Source organism: Adiantum capillus-veneris, chromosome 25 (genome assembly GCF_014529385.1).
Source record: "Adiantum capillus-veneris isolate H3 chromosome 25, ASM1452938v2, whole genome shotgun sequence".
NCBI lineage: Eukaryota > Viridiplantae > Streptophyta > Polypodiopsida > Polypodiales > Pteridaceae > Adiantum > Adiantum capillus-veneris.
Window position 1 is genome coordinate 70,076,716 of NC_140955.1, and position 10,063 is coordinate 70,086,778.

The window sequence follows — 10,063 nt, forward strand, 5'->3', positions numbered from 1 at the left end:
CATTTGATTCCTTATATTTTTATATGTTTTTTTTTTTTTTACTAATATATAGATGATACTATTCCAGATTTCATGAATTATTTATATACTAACCTATTGTTTTTCCATCATATCCATATATCATATTTGTGAATATTCCTAATCCATGCATATTTTCAAACCCTCAAGGATCTATTAGGTCATGCTCTCATGCAAGGAGGGGCTCACTCTTGGATTATGAAAATTCAACAAAATGGGGGTCATTGAAGACTTTTCTAGGAGGAAAAACAAACATTTTGGTGAGATTTTTGACAGCCACCTCTACTCCGAATTTGAGAATGTGTCAAAATAATCTCCACAAATTGAATAATCCCCTCAAATTTTTTCATAATCTTTAAAGCTGCCACTGGTGAGATATGATTTTTTTAGTGGACTCCAGTCTGCCCACTTTTTCTCACAAGTCATCCTAGTTTTCTCTCACCTCCATTCACTTCCACACACACACACACACACACACACACTATTCCTCTCCATCGCTCACTCAAACATGCATCTTCCATGGTTTCTCTCACTCTCTTCACCATTAACCTCCCCTCTTACTTCCATAGCTCTCATATGAGCTCTACATGTACTTACACCATCTCGCTATGTCTCTCTTTATTACCTCTAATCACAAATCCTTTTACCTCTTCTCTAAATACATAAAATTCAGCATGTAAAACCATATTTAATCTTTGCTAGTTAAAAATTCTCATCAATTATTTTATCATGGTGATGCAGCCTTTGCCACAACAACGCAAGAAGAGAAGAAGAAGAAGAAGAAGAAGAAGAGGATCGACAACAATCAAAGAGAAGCTACACAAGAAAGTCCAAAACTTCTTCAAGCTTTACCATCACAAAGATTTTTTCACTTCATTCAACCATCTTACTTTAACCATCCACCTCTTTCTACCCATTGTAAATATATCATTAACTTTTTAATGATTACTAACACTAACCACTACAAACTAACACAAAATATCCATTGACCTAACCATAAAAGACACCTCAGCTCAAGACATGTGCATAGTAACTCTCTCTCTCTCGCCCCCTCTCTCTCCTTCCTTAAAACTCTACTTTCACCTTATCTACCTCTCTTTTGAGCCCACACCCATGACTCAACTAGACAAAGAAGGCCCACAATGTTTTGATATTCTACAAAAAAATAATCCTGATTTGTTAGCTTGTAAATTAGGATTTCCAATAATCTTAATGTGAGGTCTCCAACCTATAAATAGGTCCCTCTCCTTCTTGTAAATCATCCATAATATCTCACATAGTATCACAACACTCTATGCGTGAGGAGAGACTTAGGCGTAGCAACCACTTTGTGAGCTTCACTTGGTATGAGAGAAGCTTTCAAGCTACACATTGCAAGTGAGAGAGCGTGAGTTCAAAATCTCAAAACCATTATCGTATATGTTCCTCCATCATCAACAAATTGAGGTTTGGTGTATCAAAGGCATGATTCAACGTTCAAATTTTCATCCTTCCACTTGTGCAATACAGTTTCGTGAATTCAAGGTGACTTGTGTATTTTAAGTTTCTATCATTTGATCTTGTTTGAGAAAGTATTTTAGTGTGTTTTCATTTGCCAATTTTTTGTCCATTGTAAGAGGTATTGTAATGAGAGGTCTCCCACGCCCTAAAACAGTGTGTGTCTATTGGCAATGTTTAGATTTCACTACACATGAGTTAGGTTTATACAAGCTCTATGATAGCATCATAACAAACCATCTCCATTTTCAAGTCACAAACAAGGTATTACGCAAGTTCCATTCCTTTCTCTCTCTCTCTCTCTCTCTCTCTCTCTCTCTCTCTCTCTCTCTCTTCCCTTTATTCTAGCTCTCTCTGCTCCATTTGGTACGTATCTTGGTGTAAGATGACTTGTGTGTGTTTTGTGGGGCATCTTCTTGGGTGTAACAAAATCTCTCTTGCGTCTAGTTCGCATAACATAACTAGGTGGTGCCCCTTCACTTGTTTGGCTGTGGATTTGTTGTTGTTGTTCCTTCCTTGTGGTTGCTTTATCCCCAATTGAGCACCACGAGAGCCTTGAGGGGTGTTTAGAGGTCACCACTCTTGTTGCCCGCCCCCGAGGAGTGCTTGTAAATGTTATTGTGAATACTAAGCCTTTAGAGTAATCAAGTAGCTTGCATGAATCACAAAATTTTTAATGAATCGTTTCTTCCCATTGCAAGGCAAAAGGTGCATATCATTGTAAGCACAAAATTACAATTTCAACGAGTAATTCGTAGAATTTTAAACCCTCTTAGGCTGGCCGAGATAAATGCTTCAGTAAATTCTTTTATTCTACCTCTCATTAGGTACGACCTTAGTTTGGACGCCTATATTTTTGTTTTGTTTTAAGCATTAGATCATGCATAGACCATGAATAATGGCTCAGGAATAGAGGTTTTTCCCTTCCATTTCACTCCACACATTAGAATAAACGTTGCAATTAGTAGAAAGTTCCATTTTCAACAACGTATGGTGTTCATGTTTGGTGCCCAAAGGGTAAGAGAAATTCTCGCGTCACCAAACCCTATCATCCTGTCTCTTATTGACTATCAAAGATCATTTGATGTGCATATTTTTATTTTCTTGAAGAATAGATTGCAATTTAGAAAACATTATTGTGTACATTTTAAAAGAAAGAAAAAATTGTTTTGTCACTTTGAAATCGATTCAATGGAGGCCTAACGCCAAATGTTAGGATATCCTCTCTTTTTTGGAAAGCCTGGTAAGGATGCCGAGCTATTTCTAGCAAATTTCAAAATGGCTTGCCGCATAAAAAGAGTGATAGGAGATGAGGAACGCTTAGAAATGTTTGAGGTAGTTCTAAGGAAAGATGCTAGCACTTGGTTTGACTCTATCTTAGGAGGTTAAGGAAAACTATAACGAAGTCGTTGAGCATTTTAAGTGATACTTATTTGACCCCCAAAACACTCAAAATCTATGGCAAGACATCGTTTCTCACAAGAAAAAAGACTTAGATGACTACTACATGTATAAACAAGAGTTTCTACGTCTTTGGGATGTATGGGTGAGAAATGTTGCTAACCCTCGTGATGGTGTAGAGCTCCTAAAGAAGGAGAGGTTCATAGCCGGTCTCTTTCCCACACTCAAGATAAAAGTAGGAGAGCTTCATAGCCGGTCTCTTTCCCACACTCAAGAAAAAAGTTGAGGCGCGTGCACTTGCTACCTTTGATGCAGCTGAAACTAGGGATATTGAGAAGTATAGAGAACTCAAGTGTCTAAGCCAAGAGGTTCCAATAGAGGGTCCTAAACCCAAGGGAAGATTGCAAGCATCAACATCTAGAGAGATTCCTGAGGTATTAGCTGAGGTGATTTAAAAGTTAAATGAATCCTTAAGAAACTTGTCAATTTATCTTGCACAAGTTGGAGGTCCCAAAGGACAAACAAAGAAAGCAGAAGAGTGAGAGCCACGACCTAGGCGACTTTTGCAATGTTGGAATTGCGGAGAGTTTTGACATGGGATGTATGATTGTCCTTGGCCCAGTGGGGAGACAGGGATACCTAACTTGAATTACCTAGTGATGAATGCAGGTGACATTAGGAAATTTCGGAGGTCATTTGGAGGGCCTTCTAAGAAAATGTATGTTTTTTACTCTCTCTCTAGAAAATATGGCGAATAATAGAGGTGGGTCTTTCATGGTAAAAGTTCAAAAAGTATACTTTAAGTAGATTCTTTACTCTTCTGAACATTCGTTCGTAATGATTGAGGGATAATCTTCTTTTCAGTTGCATTGAATGAACCTCGTCAACATGGAGGGAATGAGGCTAACACGGAGGGACGAAGGCGCAGCCACCTATTCACTTTCCATTAAACCTACACATTTGGCTAATGGCGCACTCCTCAAATGGCACAAATGTTACGCAGAAACGAGCCAAATATCACCTTCACATTGATTTGGACAATGAGTACCAACCATTGATTAAGCGTAGTAAAGCAAACACACATATACCTCCCGCATCCATAGACACGCTCAGAGCTCAGGGAGCTAAACACATAGACATCTAGATGAGAGGCTCTCTCTATCCTAAGAATCCAATGACTAATGCGTCTCCACCATTTGTCAATCCTACAAGCTTATTGACCTTTGCTGGTGATGGAGAAAAGGACCTTCTGGGTTATTGTAAATCTCTTACAAGGGAAGCTGAAACTTATAAGGGCATTCTCCAAGCTCAACAATGTGAGATTTTTTGTCTTTCACATTTACATTCTACAGATCAGGTTACCATTTTACAACACAAAACAGAGATACAAGAACTGAAAGGAAAGGTACGAAGTTGTCAAATGAAGGACACCATCTTGGGTGGTCGTATCCGAAAGAAGAAATTGCGCAATCTTGAAACATTGCAGGTTGCATCGGAGGTCTCAAGAAAAGAATCCGAGCATTAAGGTAATGCTTCTTGGTTGGCTAAATTGTCTTAGTTAAGTAAATTTTTTTGTTTTTTCTTGTTATGCATTGTTTTCATGTGCCTAAATAGTGTTAGTGAAGTAAATTTTCTGTTATTTACTTATGCATTGTCTTCATGTAGAGATTCAATCTATCCTGACAAGGAAAACATTGACCCCAAAGCAATTATAGAAAAGAGATTGAAGCCACTTATAACTAGAAGCCTGGCACAGCAGATATAGTACATGACAAGAAGTTTAAGGTCCTACAACGAAATGTAGTGGACCACTTTATTTCAGAGAACTCGGTGCCTGCAAAAGAGATATAAGGCACACTTGATTCACTTGGTGTAAGCAAAAGACGATATTCGGCTATACAAAAATCTGTCTCATCCATCTTTGTTAAGAAGGGTATAAAATCCAAACTTTTACCATCAGCCTCAAGTGTTTGGAAAGAGAGGCTTCAGCTTAACGAAGCACAGGGAGAATATCTTGGACAACCCTTTCATATTAAAGCAACTTACAGTGGCCATGGAGCAAACATGGCATATGATGAGTTCAATAATATTTTTATAGACCTGTAGATGTTACAGAAGAGAATGGTGGAGTTTTACAACATCGCATTTGAAGAGTCACGAGGGGTATTACATTTTGTGTTAAAATTGGATGAGTGTGAGCTTGTTAAAGAGAAAAAGCTAGAGCGTGTTACTATTAATTTAATGAATAGAGCCCTCTAAAAGTGTCCCAATGATGATCCTTTCTATTTTAGTGTTCAATCAGAATCTAACTTATGGTGGCTTGGTGTGTTTGAGGTAAGCGAGATTCTTAGTTAAGCTCAAATGTTCACATCTACTTAAGTCTCATTTATTTTGTGTTGCAGGTAAAGAAAGAAGATCATGAGATTCTATATTGGGTGTTCCATCGAACTAATATTCCGGAGGTGATTTATCGACATACTAATCAGGGAGAGGTACTACGTCTAGATGGAAGGAGAGACTTTCAAGTTCAGTGGCATCTTGCAGGTGACCTCAAAACAATAAAGTGCATGTATAATTGTGGAATGGGTGCAATGGCAAAATCGCCATGTTTGTTTTGTATGGAGCCTACAAAGGTCATGGACCCAAAGTGGTGGAGAAAAGCTCCAACACGTCACATTGAGGACCCTGCTTTTCGACCGGTTTTGAAAATACCACTTGTGAATGTCCACATCTGTACAATGCACACCCTTAGTAGAATTGTGGAGATATTGGTCTACTTATATATTGATTTTTCTTGGAAAATAAGAACTCAACAGAGCGACAAGTGGCCCTGCAGTACTTAGAATTGGTACTGTCGGATATGGGGCTTCATGGTGGCAATGTGAAAATCCAGCGGGATGAAAAGAGATCAACTGCTGAGAAGGATTTCCCATGCAAACCATCCATCGGTGGGGTGAAGGCACGAAGGTTTTTATCTAAACCCCAAGGAATACGAGATCTGAAGCTAACAAAACATGAAAAAATATATAACACATCTTATGTTAGAATGGTAGAGTATCAGAGCTGGAAAAAACTACATATTGCAGTCAAAGGTCAAGAACCAACTACTTGTAAGGTGAAGGCTGAGGTTTGGCGATCAATAGACATCCTATTTTTGATGTGCGACAAAGATGATTGGTCACAAGGTGATATGAACAAGTTCAAGCAGAATCTCAACCTTCTCAAAAAATCATTCAAGACAGCATGGACAGACACCCAGATTACTCACTACAAGGTATTATTGTGTATTTGATTCTCTTTTATGTGTAACTATGTGAGTGTAAAATATTCTAAGTAATCTGTTTTCATATCCAGCAGATCATTTTCAATCATTTACCATATTTTATACAAAAGTGTGGGAACTCGGCAATATGGAATACCCAAGGGATGGAAAAGTCTCATTACATGGCGAGAAATTCTTATTTCAGGCACACACGACATGGTGGCTCTCGAATCAAGGCTAATAATTTGAGAGAACTATTTGAATGGTTCTATCGTAGAATCATTCATCGAATGCAGGCAAAATAAGTCTTGGCCTCTTCAAAAAACAGCACAAGCCATCAGACATTTACAACAACAAAAAGTTAAAAGATCAATGGCATACAACAACTCCGGTGCTCGTGAAAGTCAACGAAGGTGGAGAGAGACAATGGTGTATGTGAACCACAAGTGGAGAAAGATACTCTGAGTGGATGACATTGTACAAAATTTCTGTAATACATGATCTTATACAGTTGCTACTTGAAGTGTATCAAGATTTTGAAGGTTCGATTTTGTTTTTTGGCACATCACCCTTGTAACGAATCATGAGATGTTTGCCATACTCTAAAAGTTCATCTGGGTTTTGTCTGCCAAGAGCTAGTGCCATTGCTGTGTAAGTGTAGTAATACGCTGCTCGACCACCTGTATAGCCCGGGTAGTAACCAAACAATCTCTAGAAAACACTTTGTCCACAAGAATGACTTTATCTGCACTTTTGGGCAACACGGGTCCACCCAAGAAGCGTGATAGTGTCTTTAATGTGTAAGTTGCTATTGAACCCTCTTGTGACATGGAATTGTGAAAAACTACTATTGGCGACTCGCAAAGCTTTGAAAGGTACTGTGCTAGGGCCGCATCCCTTCCACGATACTCTCGAGTCCGCCGTCGAAGGAAGTCATCCTTGTCAGCAATCCAAGAGTGCACATATCATGTCTGAGTAAGTGACACACACACACACACACACACACACACACAGTTACCATGAAGCTCTCATCCTGCAGAAAGAGGTTTTCCTACCCACAGGTCTACAGATGTAGTTGACCCCTGACCTGAATGGTTAAACCAATCCTCCACTTCTTTGTGACTTGTTGATGGTCTTAGGCTTTGTCTTAATGCTTGGAAGGTGGCTTCATCAGGTAGTGTCTCCTTGTATTTTTCAGATTTCTCAAAGCATCTTCGGAGGCATTCCATTGGATTGCTGGATGTTTCCATTGCCTCATCATCACTACTATCCTCTGAAACAAATCCACTCCTCTCCTCTTGGACTCTGGAAATGATAGCCAGGGAGAAGTCCTCCCTTAAATAAAAGATGCTTTGCACATCATGTAAAAAGATATAGGTCCTGTCTCCAATCCTGAAGTCAGTCACAGCAGGCAGCATCATTTGAGCATGCTTCTCAGTGAAGTTACTGACATCCAAGGGTAGTTTAATTTCTGTGGTTTTCACAGAGTGCATCTTACTTCTTTGTACTTCAATTGCCTCAACCTCAAGGTTGACTGTATCTTCAACCTCCTCGACTTCTTGTATATGTGTTGTCTCCTCGCATTCTTCGTCTGGTGCTGCATCCTGCTCCTCTAACACCTCATCAGGATTCTGCATGAGGAATCCAAACAGGCTGTTCAGGTAAATCATAAAGCCAAAGGATTCCTGAATAAGTTTGCACACTTTTTGGTGCAAAGGGCAGGCTGAATGTCGGCAAGCAGGTGGTAATTTCCTATACTTCTTCAGTCCCTGTCCTTTTCCACCGCAGTCATTTAAATGAACAACAGTCATACTGAGCAGAACAACCCTCCCTACCTGCACCATCAGTTCAAATTTATCTCTGTAGGACTGCAAGAATTTATTGTGCTAAGCTAAAAGGTCTTCAATATCAAATTTTGGGTTAAACATAGAATGAACTAGATCATATTTGTCTCCAACACCACAAGATGCTGCAAAATCGAACAGCCTCTCATCAGTTACAGCTGGGTCTTCCAGAGAAGGCACATCCTCTTTGGCTTTACCTTTACTTGCACAGGGACTGCTTTCTGGGAGATCTACATCATCTGAGAAGTCTATATTCCTCTTTCTTGTATTTTTCTTGACAAGTACTGTAGAGGGTGAGCAACCCTTGTAGGGTGAGGGATCATCTTGGCCTACTGACCTCTCTGACTCATCTTCACAAATCTTCTTGATCAATGTCTTGACAAAAGTCAACAGTTATTTTGGCAGAAACGTTAAGCAATTGAGCCTGCAAAGGCTGGAATCCTGGCACAAGCTCTGGGTCTGGTTTTAGCCTCTTCTACCTACTGGACCTTAATCCTATTCATCAGGAAACATGACAAGTCTTTTCTCTCTCTCTCTCTCTCTCTCTCTCTCTCTCTCTCTCTCTCTCTCTCTTTAAATATAGGTTTTTTGTTGTTTCCACACACACACACACACACACACACACTTTGCTACCTATTGTTAGAAATACAGAGAGATAGAGTGAGAGATCACCTTTTGTTGGTGGAGTTTGCAAAAACTCCATGGGAGTTGTCTTCTCCATTGCTCTCTCGATGCTTTCTCTCTGTCAATGTTGAGCCAGCAGAGGATCACACCCACATTTTTGCTCACACTCATCATTTTGTAACCATTGATTGTAATAAATGTCTTTCCGACATTAATTTTGATTTGAGCCATTCATTAAGTAACGGGACTCAATTGAGTTTCCAGCTTGTAATTCCGAAGTAATTTCACTTGCTGATGTAATTAGTTAGAGATGTTCTCACCTCCAAGGCTGAGGTATATAAGCCAAAGTTTTTGTAACCTAAGGAGATTCAGATTATTGATCAAAGTGAGTTTTTGAGCGCCGTGACTGTGTCTGAGAGAGAGTGAGAGAGAGAGAGAGAGTCTTATCTACTTGCTACGCGAGCTACAGAGCCGCCATTGGAGAAGCGACACCGCCATTGTGTTAGCAACGGCGAGAGCTACGCACTGATACCAAGAGTGCGCGCTATCGGCTTCTATGTGTGGTAAGTTCCTACGAGCTTCGGTGTGAGTTTTCTTCCAACTCGTGTGTCGGAATAGAGCGTGCAGCATATCTATAGAACCACAACGAGTAGAGCTACACATTAGTGCCATCGGGGTCAAGTTTCAATCACCTATATTTTTTGGCTTGTCTTCATACGCGTTTACCGCATGGAGTGGTTATAGGTTGATTTTGCAGTTCAAGTCTTTAGGGTGTTGTTCTTACCTAGTGTATAGACGTCCCCTTGAGTTTGAGATCGATTCAATGATTCTAGATCCTGTTTCGTATAGCATTTGTTCGTAGTACGGATTTCAGTCACTTGCGTATTTTAGAACTTAGATTTGATTTCCTTAGTAGTGATTGTCATTAGAGGTCGAGTAGGTGATTTGACACCCACCTAGTTGTTTCCATGCGCCTGCGGGTCAAGCTCCGTCCTCGTCTGACAAATTCTGTTGTTGGTTGAGTTCTCGCTATTTAGCTTCCGCTAGCGGCGTAACCGCCTTAACATTTGGCGCCATTGCCGGGGACGAGAGCCCTAAGTAGGTGACCTTAGACTAATCCTACGAGGTGAGTCGTATAAACTACTTTGTATACTTTAGTTAGAAAAGATCTAGGAGTGGTGGACTCCGAATATTTCGAGAGATACTAGGAAGTGGGGTATTCCTGGGTCTTCCGTGTTGACAGTATTTTTAGCTTAGCTTAGATTTGTTTGTTGTTTTGTTGGTGTTGAGTAGTTGTTGATAGAAGAAGAATTTGCTAGTCCGTGAGTGACAGTGGATATCTTTAAAATCACAATTACCAAACCCATTTTATGATTAGGAATAGCTTAGGTAGGACTTCATTTGATCCTGATCTAGA